This window comes from Lathamus discolor, chromosome 9 (assembly GCF_037157495.1).
Source record: "Lathamus discolor isolate bLatDis1 chromosome 9, bLatDis1.hap1, whole genome shotgun sequence".
Taxonomy (NCBI): domain Eukaryota; kingdom Metazoa; phylum Chordata; class Aves; order Psittaciformes; family Psittacidae; genus Lathamus; species Lathamus discolor.
The window spans coordinates 9,892,710-9,906,821 of NC_088892.1; the positions used below are offsets into that span (position 1 = coordinate 9,892,710).

The window sequence follows — 14,112 nt, forward strand, 5'->3', positions numbered from 1 at the left end:
GAGATTATTCTGTAAACTGATACGAATTTAAATACTTTCAAGTGCCAAATACACTTTATGTTCAAAAATTACGTACTGCTTCAAAACACCAAAGTGTAGTAAATAGGTAGTTTAAAACAACAAATAATTAAGAGCTTATAGACTAAATAGAATCCTAGTGTTCATGTAATGTTTCTAGTGTACTGGAACATAGTACAAAAGTCTAAATGAAATGAATCACTCTGATAAAACTGAACTGAAACATTACTGTAACCTTTTTGAAACAATGCATTTTGACATTTCTGAAATGAAGCAAGAGCCAAGAATTCAAGTAGACTTTTCCCACTGAAGCTGTCATAAAAATCGACAAGCTCTCATGACACATTTTGAAGGAGAATGCATTATGTTTTCTAGTTAGGAAATGGTACTGTTGTTTATGAGTCTTTTTTTTGCTTGACTGTACTGTTAGAGATTTGGGAACTCGGAGATCTGGCCTCACTTGTCTTTTGTTGTATAGCCATGTATTTTCTTTGAACGCTTTTTCACCTTTAGTAATTGAAGTTCTGAGACGCAGGATTACTCTACATTGATGACGCAGTTCTAATCTGAGGCTTAACTTCAGCTGGTCCAGGGAACCACTACCCCACCAGAATACAGTGGCATGATGGCTATAATGAACAATTGTACATCAGTTCTTGTAAATTTTGAATCTCATCCACAATATTCTCCTTCCATGAGAAAGCATTTTAGTCAATAAAGTGTGCATTGACTAGAGAGGCATTTATTAGAGGAAGACATCCCCTGGGTTATCACCGATCAATTTGGAGTTAGATTGAATATGTGGACAACTGTTAACTGTGCTTCTGTATCACAACTGGTCTCGGGTCCCCAGGTGACTTTTCATGGAGGGAGATGGAATCTATTTTTTTTGTAATGGTAAGGTAAGCTAATGCAAAATATGCATTTAAGAGATTACTACTTATGCTATTTGTGACCATGTACAGATGTTCAAGTTATGATTGATAGTAACTGTCAGGTTTTTCTCTGAAAAATACTGTAGGTGTTTCTCTTTTTGTTTTTAAATCTCAGTAACTTACTGTTGCAGTCAGACACAAGCAAGTTTGACAGAATATCATGAGCCAGGTTCTGTTCTTCACTTTAATTGTCTAAAGCAGAAGTCACTCTGCTGCAACAAATGCAGTACATTATGGCAAAGCTAGTGTCGGAGCAAATTCAGACAGACAAAATAGAATCCTGCTGATCTAAGTCCCAAGGTGATGTTGTATGGTGAGGAGAAAGACGTGTGGCTTTTCAGAGCTAAACCTAGATAATAAATCTCACATTGGTTAGATCCTAGCAGATGAATGAAAGGGTTTACCAAGTGAGTGCTAATTAAACAGACTGGTTTTCATCTCTGAAGTGATCAAACTGGTATTTCACGTACATAAAGGAAATACTACTTTTACTTCTGATGGCTTTGATACAAATAGTTTAAAGGAATACTCTCATTTTTTAAAGATTTCCCACAAGAGTTCGTTACATGACAAAGCCTTAACAAAAGCAAAACCCCAAAGTCATGACATGTATAATAAAGCGGCATACCAAGGAACGCATTCTGGATCAGATCCAAAGTCCATTTTCATGAATTCAGCATCTTTCCTTGGCTTCTCTTAAGTCTCAGAAGTTCTTACTGAAGACGTGTTTGACACTGTCCCACACGACATCCTTCTCTCTAAATTGGAGAGATATCAGTTTGATGGATGGACCACTCGGTGGATAAAGAACTGGCTGGATGGCCGCACACAAAGAGTTGTGGTCAATGGCTCGATGTCCGGCTGGAGACTGGTAACGAGTGGTGTCCCTCAGGGATCGGTGTTGGGACCGGTCTTGTTTAACATCTTTGTCGCTGACATGGACAGTGGGATTGAGTGCGCCCTCAGCAAGTTTGCCGATAACACCAAGCTGTGTGGTCCGGTTGATATGCTGGAGGGAAGGGATGCCATCCAGAGGCACCTTGACATGCTGGTGAGGTGGGCTGATGCCAACCTTATGAAGTTCAACCATGCCAAGTGCAAGGTCCTACACCTGGGTCGGAGCAATCCCAGGCACAGCTACAGACTGGGCAAAGAAGAGATTCAGAGCAGCCCCGCAGAGAAGGACTTGGGGGTGTTGGTTGATGAGAAAATGAACATGAGCCGGCTTCAGTGTGCGCTCGCAGCCCAGAAAGCCAACCGTACCCTGGGCTGCATCAAAAGGAGCGTGACCAGCAGGTCGAAGGAGGTGATCCTGCCCCTCTACTCTGCTCTTGTGAGACCTCACCTGGAGTATTGTGTGCAGTTCTGGTGTCCTTAACCTAAAAAGGACATGGAACTGCTGGAACAAGTCCAGAGGAGGGCCATGAGGGTGATCGGGGGACTGGAGCACCTCCCATACGAAGATAGGCTGAGGAAGTTGGGGCTGTTCAGCCTGGAGAAGAGAAGGCTGTGTGGGGACCTAATAGCAGCCTTCCAGTATCTGAAGGGGGCCTATAGGGATGCTGGGGAGGGACTCTTTGTCAGGGACTGTAGTGACAGGACAAGGGGTAATGGGTTAAAACTTAAACAGGGGAAGTTTAAAGTGGATACAAGGAGGAAATTCTTTCCTGTTAGGGTGGTGAGACACTGGAATCGGTTGCCTAGGGAGGTTGTGAGTGCTCCATCCCTGGCGGTGTCCACGGCCAGGCTGGACAGAGCCTTGGGTGACATGGTTTAGTGTGAGGTGTCCCTGCCCATGGCAGGGGGGTTGGAACTAGATGGACTTGAGGTCCTTTCCAACCCTAACTATTCTATGATTCTATGAAAGAACTTGCACATACTTGCTATTGTGCAAGATTTAAAATATTTCACATTTTCTTTTCTTCTCCTATTTCTTGTTATACTTTCTAATGATTTTAGGTATGCCTATGAGTGTCTTACAGAAGAAGGTGTGGTTGCAGACCTGAAAAGGATAAGGTATTAAACTCTGAAATGTAGATCGGTGTGAATAGTTTTTGTACAGAAACACAGCTTTGGAATTGGGAGATGAATTTTGGGAACTATCTATAACAGACCTTAATCCTTTCAAGTTATGTAATTTTTAAATATCATGAGAACGATTGTAAGGGTTGCAAGTAATTCAGATGCCTGTCTATTATGATTTAAGCCAGAGGAAGGTGAATGGTGCTCTCACTGTCATATTGAGCCTTTTTTTATACATTAATGGTGCACTGTAATGAGAATAGCTGGGTGGCAGGTTACCTCTGTACGCAGCAGATTAGAACTTGATATTTGAATGCTTGATTTGCCTGCTGCATGTAGGTTGGTGAAAGGATGATATAACCTTGAGTAAGGAGAACAGCTTTAAAAGTCATATGAGAGAAAATCAAAGAGGTTAATTTGTTAAATTTATTTAAATCAGCTAACTAGATGCCTTGTGTTGTATTCCTCCTAGTTTACTTACATCTGCAGTATTTCAGAAGGAAAGTAAGTTTTAAGTGCACATTAGCAGAAAAAAAAACATAGCAAAAATTATGCTTTAACTTGGAAGAAAGTAAATGGTTAACACACATTGAGAAGATACAAAATCAGCGCACTCAGAGTTTTATGACGTAAGTTACAAATTAAAAGTGCCATCTTTTGATTTGCTCCTTGGACTGGAGGAATGTTAAGTTTTGGATTTCTTGATGCCTTCTGCCCCAGCCCTGCCATGTGAGCTCCTGGTACACAGCCCAGTATAATATAGGGCTTTTTCTTCACTTTAACAAGTTATTATGTTGACTTCTATACTAAGTGCTTCCTCAAGGGCATTGTTGGAGTGGAGATTTTTTTTTTTCCCTACATTCTGTAAAAGTCAGTTGACAATAACCACAAATTCTGAATGTGAATGTTCATTGAACATTTCAGTACTGTGAGGAATGACAGTTGCCATTTCAAAGCTTGAGACTGATTTCAGAAAACATGGAAAGGTTTCAACTGTAATTGAACCTCCACTCTGTCATCCTCCTTTTCAGTACCTTTTCTTACCAGAACAGTTTCCCAGGTGTGCTCTGATCCACTTTTTTTCCAGTAGGGAAAATTATTTATCAGTATGCTGTGTCAGGTTCCTACACAAATTTTTTGATTCAGAAACCCATTGAATGAATGAAAACTGTATGAAGGTAGGATGTATAAATTATTATTCTTTCTAAATGGGGTTGTCACTATCTTTAAAATATAAAGAAGTGAGATGTTTTTCAAGGGAAAATAAAAATCTGAGTTAAGGTTGGATTTAAACCTCCAAATTAGTTGTCCAGCTGTCAGGAAAGCAGTTTGCACTTTTTGAATATATGCTAAGTTTTCTCATAGGAATGACTTATTTGCAGATGATACAATCTAATGCTTTGCACCCTCGTATTAGGACATTTACTGTAAAATAAGCATGTAACTTTAAAATAACTATGCTGTAAGATCAGAATGCATAGTGAAATGCTGAGCTTTGACTACAGTGTATTTCTCTTAAATACATACAACTAGACAAAAGCGTTCTAATACATTTTGCTTAGATCTTGACTACAGCTCTATAATGTGTTATTTTAATGACCAGGAGCTGCTGCAGTGTTCCTTTTTAAATTGAGTTTGTGTGCTGCAGAATTCTGAGCCAGGTGCACAAATGTTGTTGAGGTACTTTTATAGGAATTACATTTCTGTCTTACTTTTATGAGCTGTGGTAGAAATGTCTGCCATAAGCACATAGGTACTTAGGTTTTTAAAGGGAACAAGAATTACAATAACAATACTGATACTTTGCATTTGCATAGATTTGAAAACATTTCCCAAAGGTATTTTAAAATTACTATGTCTGTTTTTGCCAATAAGGAAAATGAGGTATTGGAGAAATAGTAGGGTTGGCCTAAAAGCGAACATGAATCTGCTATTCCACAAAAAGAAAGTAAGATTCAAGAGCTTGGATGATATAAATTTTCATAGGTCTGCTGAAGTCAGCTGTATCCATTTCTACTGACTGGAATGATAATACTAATCTCCAGAGTCTTGATGCAAGCTCCAGTTTTCCCTTTTTTCTTTTTCTTTCTTTTCTTTCTTTTATTTATTTATTTATTTATTTATTCATTCATTCATTTATTTATTTATTTAAAATAATCTGATACAATCCTCTCGCATGCTATCTGTATACTCATTAGCTTTTAAACTGCTCTCAAGATTTTGTTGTTGTATTTTCCCTGAGTAAGGACTTCTGGTATTTGAGTTGCATAAGAGTTGCATTAAAAAAGAGAAATAAAAAAGAATAGAGATGAAACATTTGTTTAAATGAAGCAGTGAACACAGTGGCAAGGTTTCTTAGATTTAACTTTCCTCTCCAGCTGTGTTCCAGTGTGGAGTGCCTGTGATGGACCCATATGTGGATTTGTTTTACAACAGGTGTAATTATGTAGTCATAATTTGATTCCAGCATTCTCCCTTTCATCAAGGACACTATAGTCAACATAAATAAGGGTTTATATGTGGGTTTGACTACATAAACTGATTTGTTGGGAAGAAGGAGAGACTCTACAGACTTGGAATTCGTAAATATGTTTATGAGCTGAGCTGCAGCTCATCCACTCTTAGCACCTCTTAGAAGGGGTGCTTAGTTTTACATATTTTACCTATACAGTGCAAGAAACTGTCTTCACTTTACGGCATTCTTTTTCCTAGATATTTTTAATGTCGATCTGCTGTAGCTGTGAGACTGATTCACTGGTTTTTCAGAGTTCATACTAAGGAATGACATCTGTCTATGTGTCCTGGTTTCAGCTGGGACAGTTAAATTTTCTTCCTATAACTGGTACAGTGCTGTGTTTTGATTTTAGTCAGAGAATAATGTTGATAACACACTGATGTGCTAATTGTTGTTAAGTAGTGCTTACCCTAATCAAGGACTTCTCAGTTTTCCATGCTCTGCCAGTCAGGAGGGGCACAAGCAGCTGGGAGGGAGCAGAGACAGGACACCTGGCCTGAACTTGCCAAAGGGGTATTCCATACAACAGAACATCATGCTAAGTATATAAACTGTGAGGAGTTGGCTGTGAGCCACTGATCACTTCTCAGGGATGAGCTGGGTATCATTTGGTGGGTGCTGAGTAACTGTATTGTGCATTACGTGTTCTTTATTGGGGGGTAGGGTTTATTCCTTCCTTTTTATCTGTATTATTATATTTTACTTCTATTATTAAATTGTTCTTATCTCAACCAATGGGTTCTTATCTCCTTTTTTTTTTTTTTTTTATGTGATTCTCCTCCCTATCCCATTGAGGAGTGGGGAATGAGTGAGTGGTTGCATGGTACTTAATTGCCAGCTGGGTTGGGCTGTGCTGGAGGATGGGAAAGACTGTCACTGTATGCCTGTTTGGCTGGTACTTTTCTATTATTGTCATTCCTTCTTAGTGTCACTACCTTGTCTGGGCGCGTGGTATCCTTCCTGCTTTCTAGTGATTGAGGCTCTGTAGAGGGGAAACTGAAATAATTCAGGACTACTTTATGGCTGTGCTCTGCCACAGTCTGTTTACCCACTTTTGACACTTTTTACTCAGTCGGCTACTTGCTTTTTACTTTGGGGTATTTTACTAACAGTTACTGCTTTCTGAATGGAAATAGATTTCAATTTCTTTCAGTTACCAGTACTCCTACAGCAGATAATGCAAACAGGTGGGTATATCTTTCTTGAGCACCCATTGGAAAACCACATAGATAATTCCTTTGAAGGAGAAGAGTAAATTGAAAACTTCATCTGGAAAAAAAGCATGTCCTGGACTTTTTACCTGCTAGAAAACTTGCAATCTAGTATGTGAAATGAGTGGTGTCGGATTTGTCTCAAACAGCTAAAAGTAGCAGCTGGCAAAACTTGCCACTGAAAATCCCCTTTCAGTTGCTGTCTCTTAGGTCATCTTTCTTGCTGAAGTTCAAGGTTTATTTAAGGATCTCTGACCCTGTGTCTGGGGCCTCTCTGCTCCCTGAGAGATTCTAACTGCCTGATCTCATTTATAAAAACCTACTCAAGCAGTCTCTTCCTTTAAATCTTTTATTAACAACCAGTGAGCCTGACTTCTTCTGACCTTTCTGCTTCTTGGCTCTATTTATCTGCCAAGTATCAGCCCAACTCCCTCAGTAAGTCTTGGATCTGTTATGAGGAATCCTAGAAAGAGTTGTTTGGGGTAAGTTTCCTTTTTGGATGCTTTTCCTGGAGCTTCTCTTATCTCAAGTCTTAAGAGATATGCTTCAATACAGGCAAAATACTACTTGAAAGTTAAGAGTTTATGTTAGTGCATTTTGCCTTGATTCTGTTGTCCATATGGTAGGTGTTTTCTCTGTCCCCTTTAACATCTTGCAGTCTATAACAGTATTGCTGAAATGTTTTGAGGATTTGTAAGGCATCACTCCAAAAGCACAGTATAATGAAGGATTGTTCCTCTGGGACTACTGGGGTATACATTATTCCCCAAAGAATAGCTTTTATATAGCTTTGCAAGAACATGGAAGGGTTAAGATGCAGATGCCTCCATCTCAATCAACTTAGAACTGATCAGCTTGTGCTGTGTAACTGCAAATTTAATTACTTCACGAAGGCTTGGTTTTAACTTTGCTCTGCTCATCTGCCCTGTTGATGTCAATAGGGGCTTGACTGTAGGCTGCTGAGAGCAGCCAGTCCCACATCTGTATGCTGGGGCACTGACCAACTAAGGATGGAAACAGCCCTCTCACCTGAAGTAATTTGCTGACCCTGATTTAGTTTCTGGAGGCAGAGTTTGAAAGTCGATAATTGTAGCTAATTTCCTGGCTTTTTGCTGTGATGCAACTGGCAGAGCATGTTTGTTTTCTCCCAGTGCCACTTGACAATCATTTGAGAATAAATCCAGAAGAAGACCTTTTGGATATAAGAATTATAATTTCACAAAACAGCAATCTCTACAAGCATTACCCTTTAGCTACTGACAGCAAAGTTCAAAAATCTCATCATGTGCTGGTTTCACAGCAACTGATAAAGGTTAATAAAATGGAGGTTTAGAAGGCAGTATTTCTAAATTTTTTATGCTCACAAAGGACAATTCTCATTATTTCGGGGTTGACTTAGCCCACACGTTCCATTCATCTTCAAACTGTATGACTCTCGAATCCTTTCTTGCATTACACAGAGCTGTAAACTATAGGCCTTGTTGCTGTTACAGCTGACAGAGAAGATTGCACTTTCTGAAGCGAGCTGGTGTCTGTAAATATCATTACAAGATAAGATTTGTGCAGTGGCTTCTGGAGAATGAAACACCTGCTTCACTGAATTATTGATGTTAATTTATAATCGGCTCCTGTACAGTATTTCTAACAGGAATTATTAACTGACAAGACTATTTGTAGTTTCCCTTTATTATGTTCCTGTGTCACTCAACATACTAATCTATGGTATGTCAATGACATGTTCCAATAGGGAGGATTTTACTCAGTTTTCTAAAATTCTTTGGCTTAAATAAGCTGTGTTTTTTACAGTTACTGTTAGTTTCATGCTAGTTTGAAATGTATGCCTTTTGTCCTGTTTCTCATTAGTGCAATGAGAGATTGTATGAATTTTCCTACGGTGTGATAATTTTACATATTCCTCAGGTGTGTACTTTGAGATTATTCTATGCTTTCACATAAGAAAATGCATATAAATATCTTGAATTTGTGGCACTATATTGAGTTCCACTGATGTAAACCCAAATTATGTGCTATCAAATTGGGCCCATTATATTAAAAATACAACCCCTGTCTTTTCTGCTCTGCTGTTGGTAGAGATGAGCCTGACCTGAATTACTAATCCAAAGACAGGTACGTAGCTGCTTCTTTTTATTGTGGGCCATATCTGAGCACCAAGATGTGCTATGTTTAGGGTAACAATACTGAGACTCCTAGTCTTAAATTCAAGAGAAATTAAACTTCTGCTTTTGGTTTTGTTCATTGTATTTATAAAGGCTTACATGGGACAAGACTGTAAATAACAGGCTTTAAGTTTAAATCAGTGCTATGAGCACAGACTTCACAGTTTGTAAGATACATGAGGCTATTACAATTTTTCCATCAAGGTCTACTTCAGATGTCTTGATTAATATTTGTGTCAGAACAGAATTAGGATGGGTGAAATAGGGTGTTGAACAGGCTGTGGTATCTGTGCAGTTCTGCTGTGCACTATAATTACCATATATTTTATATATTGCATGGTTCATCCAAATCCACCAAGATCTCCCCAAGTCAGATTTGCCCTCTTGAGAGTCTGTAGGTGTTCTGCCTATTATGAAAAAATACAGACTAGCCATTTTGTTGGAATAAACAATTTTCTCATGCTGGGGTTGAAATGATGATGGTACTCCCAGGAAATAGGATTGGGATGCAACTACTGATTTGGTGAAGTAACTCAGCTGTCAGAGGTGTTTGGACTGGCAATTTCAGTGCTCTAGCAAATTCTTAAATTATTACACACTTTGTTCTCTAGATTTTATGAGAAAATATTTGCATTTGAATGATGACTTTCATCTATGCCCTTTATGAGTATTGAAAATGACTGGCTGTGAGGTTATTAACATACCTAATATGTATGATGAATACAGAGATGGACGGAGAGATTAAGCAACTTGTTCAGGGGTGTATTGTGAGTGAAAATAGCCAAGTGGAAAGCCCACTGTACTGACTTTTGACCTGGAGTCTTACCAGTAGTCTATACAGCTTTGATGTAGTTTTGACAAAAAAAAAAAGAAAAAAAAAATCATCCTCTAATTTTATATCTTTTAGGTTTTTTTTGGGGGGGTTTTTTTTGGGTTTTTTAATTTATTTTCAAATACAGTGTGAGGTACTGACGGAGCTTGACCAAATTGAGAAGTCTATAAAGGAATTTTTTAGTATACAGCAACTTAGATATCTATCTTAATAAGACTAAAATAAGCAGTAAAACTGTCAAATATTGTCACCAATAGCATGTGAGGCTTCAGGTATATTAGCAGCAAAATGTAATAACTAATAAAATGAAGTTAGCACTCTAGCGATGAGCAAATGCTCTTGCCCATAACAATTTTAAAGTAAATTTATATTTTTAAGACCAGTTCCTTTATTACTCAGGCCTGTTTGCAGTAGCGTAGCAGGAGGAGCTGACATTTCAAATAATTGCTGCGGTAACAAAGAAGGTAAGCATTTATCACAATATGCCAACTAAGCTCTGAAGGCTATTCAGCACATTTAGTGAAAGCTGAAGATAATCACCCTGGTAGTGTATTATAATGTGCTGCACATCCCTCCCTAAATACAGTTTTAATCTTCAATATTCTTTTCCTTTAATGGTTTTGATTTTACCAAACTTGGGGATTATTTCATGCATAAATTAGATATCTAATCATATAGATCAGTTCATGCTTGGGGGCAAACATACATGCAATCAGCAGAAGTCAAAAGGTGGAAAATACTACTGCATCATTGTATAATTTGAGTGATCTACATGTTGGCATGATGGCACATAGCTGCTTTTGCTGATGCTATCTTGTTGAGTGCACAGCTTAATGACATTTTATCTTTTCAATTTATAGGCCCTCACATATCGTTTGTTTGCTACCAAAAGGGCAATTTGTATAGTGAAAAATCTGTTGATCTGAATTGGCAAAAGCATTTTTCAATCTGCCAATTTTCCCACTTAAATGAAAAAGAATATAATTTATTAGCCTGTAAGTTGCTTTTTTTCCTTTAATGGTGGATTTATCATTCTACTTAGCTGTTGCTCAGAACAATGGAGTAACTCTTTAAGACCAGAAAGTGGAAGAGTGACACATTTGGATTTGTTTTGAGCCTGCTGTCACAAAAAACAGCTATAAATCAGACTGACTTTTTTGGTTATGGCTTATCAGAGCAAGAGTAAGTCATTGCTGTTACCAAAGCACGAGTTTGTCTCATTTCAGATGCGTGGCAAAAGCCTACTGTAGCTGATCCAGTGAACTTACCTGTATATTTGAATTGAAGAATACAGGGTAGCTGAACCCGTCACTAGCCACACATAGCTCTCTTGGATACTATATAAAAACTGCCATCCCTTAACTACAGTTGCTTGTTTAAGCCCGAGTTAACTTATGGCTGACTGACATGAAGCTTCAGCTGTTCCAGTTTGTTTTCTGTGAGTTGTCCATAGACTACCACTGTGGTTGTACTGAAGATCCACTGCTGCCTTGAGTGACACTCATATATTTTCTTGTATCGGTACTTAAGTGTTTGTCATGGGTTGTTTGTAATACAAATGCTCTTCTTTCTGTTTTTTTCTGACTCTAGACATACCTATAATCCCTTGCCACTTACTAATGGCAATTAAACTGAATGGAAAGTTTGCTGGGAATAAGGCAATTAAAGATAAATGATATATTTATGAATTAAATCCTCTGGGAAGAGCATATTTTCTAATAGTGCATGACATACAGTCCGATGCTGAATACAAGTGGCGAAAAGACAAAATATTTTGAATTAAGTTGTAACAAGTCATATTGAAAGTTAACAGATATTTCCATGGGTTTATGCTTTTGAATTTCTGGTTTGGACTGAATTGATATACTCCAAGTTTTTCCAAATACATTTAGATACTCCAAGTGATCTTTTTCAGTCATGCTTTGCAAGTCTCCCCAGTAGATGAATACCAGGTGATGTGTACGTAACTCAGTGCCCAATTGCTGTTGCAAGTCATCCGACAAGTGTTTGCGTGTCAATGGCTTGATAAATGTTTCTGTGCCACTTTCCTGAAAACTTCCAGATCATATTTTCCCAGCATTTTTTCTCCCTTCTGTATTTCTGTAGCATACAGGTAATAAGCAAATGTTATCAGGATGTATAACACATACTTTCTGTTAACTACGTGGACATCATAAAATTAAATGCATTTGATTACATATATTTTAATTAGAATTAACCTCTGGATTTTGAGATGTTGGATTAAATTCAGTCCTGTGAAGATGATTGTAATAGTAAACTTAAATAGCAGTTGCATTTTGCTCTAGTTTTTGTATGTTCTTGACTGAAAGCTTGAATTTGACTTGATCACCCAGTCCAAACAGAAATGACTGTGGTATTAACGGTGCAGATTCAAGACAGAAGCAGGTCTGGTGCAGCTTGCACTGGCTGTGACTTGACTATATCCACAGTGCTGCTTTTTTTTTTTTTTCTGTCATATGGCTGGAAGATGGATGAGACAAAAGGTATTATGAAAACAATAACAGAACCTTTGCTAGACTGTAAAGAAGTGCAAACTTCAATTTGACTGGGACATTGACGGTATTTCAAAAGCAATGTTTTAAATCCTTGTTTAAAAGGACAGAGAGTTGTAAATTCCAAAGTGGAATATGGGGGTCTTGCTGAAATGTAATCATAGATAACTTCAAACATCTATAAGTAAACATGAATAAATCCTACAGTAGAAGCAGGTTGCAAATTTCACTTTTTGTGGTATAACTCAAATAATATCATGGCACTGTTAGAAAGGGTGAGAGAGCCCCAGTTTATATGCTGTTGAGTCTGAATGTCTGGAATACACCATTACAGAAACTGTAGCATTTAAATATATAAATCCATAGAGTACTTAGGGTTTGCCTGACAACCAGAAGGCAGTAGGCCTTATACCATTAGGTGGCCAAAGGGACTGTAAGAGAAGATTCTCTGCTGGCTCAGCTCTATTTTCAGTGCTAGTGTACAGACAAATATAAACATTTACAGACACCTATTAGCAGAAATAATATTGCCCTGAAGATATCCACAGTTGTATGCTGAAGTTGAGAGATCACTATGCGATATGACAAAAAATGTACCAAAAGTTGCACAGTCTCTTTATGTAGAGATTCTATTTTAAAGATTAGGGTACGAATTCATAAGAAATCACACCTTAAATAAAACACTCAGTGTTTTTAGTTATTTGGGCTAACCTTTCACAAGTTCAGAAACAAGGTATTCCTATTTTATTTAGTATGTCATTCACTGTGGTAATAACCAAACCTTTCCAAAACACTGTGCATTTAGTAAGTGCATTGTTGTAGCACAGCTGGTAGGTTGACCTCCTGTGTTCTGTGCTTTGGATTAGCCAGGGAGAAAACTTCAGAAATTCAGACCACTCAGGTCACTGATAAAATACCATATGTTTAGTGTAATTCATTTCAAAACAAACCTGTATAAAGTAAGGAACACTAAACGAATGCTTCAGTGATTAGGGTAAATAACAGAATGGATTTCAGAGGTATTTTGTATTTTTTTTTTTTTGCTGTTGCTTGCATCTTGGAGCATCTCTTTTTGCCCAGATAGACCTGTGTCCTATCAACGTAGTTTCAGAGCTGCCTTTTTGGTGCGTGTTTGCTTTCTATTTTTTTTCAGGTTAAAAAAGGAAAAAGTAAACTTATGACTATAAAAAGAAAACACCTTAAATATATCTAAAACATACTAGTTTTTCCATTTATATAAATATTTAAACAGGTGTTCTTGAAAATGACATAACTCTTTGATAGAATGTAACAGCTCTGAGCTGTGGAGGCTTCTTGTATGAAAACCCTTTAAAGCTTTTAAGAAATGCTAGCTATGTACCTGGAAAATGATCTTCGTGCTTTGGAGGACCTTAAGATCTACAAGATAAATTTGCATTTAGGGACCTTTTTAAAACACTTCAAATTGATATCACATGTCTGATGCGATCCAAACTGCTTTGCAATGAGGCATGTTAGTACTGGAGAAGATGAATCATATCAGTATCAACTTGAGCCGTTTTCAAGAGAATCAGTCTTTGCAATTTGAAAGTCAAATAAATCCCTCTCTCAAATTATGAAGTGCAGGTGTAAGAGCCTATCAGATCTTCAGGTTAGTGATGAAAGCTATCCATAGTTAAGTCATTATTTATTTGATCCATCTGCTCACTGCTCTGAACACACTTGGGTTGAGCAATTAATTAAAAAGTTATTTTAAAACATTAAAAAATATTACTTCCTTTGAAGCAGAGCAATATATAATGGAATATTTGTATACAGAATCTCTTTCAGTGTAATTTTCTCTGCTTCTAGCAAAAGAACCTAAGGATTCTGTCTTAAATAAGTTTGTGTTAGTGCCAAGTGTCTCAATT

The 14,112-nt window shown here is 37.6% G+C and overlaps 1 long non-coding RNA gene across 1 annotated transcript in view; it reads left to right on the top strand.

Annotated features, from left to right (window-relative positions):
* Positions 1 to 14,112, top strand: part of LOC136019429 (uncharacterized) — a 370,301-nt gene that overhangs the window by 108,966 nt on the left and 247,223 nt on the right. The window lies entirely within an intron of this gene.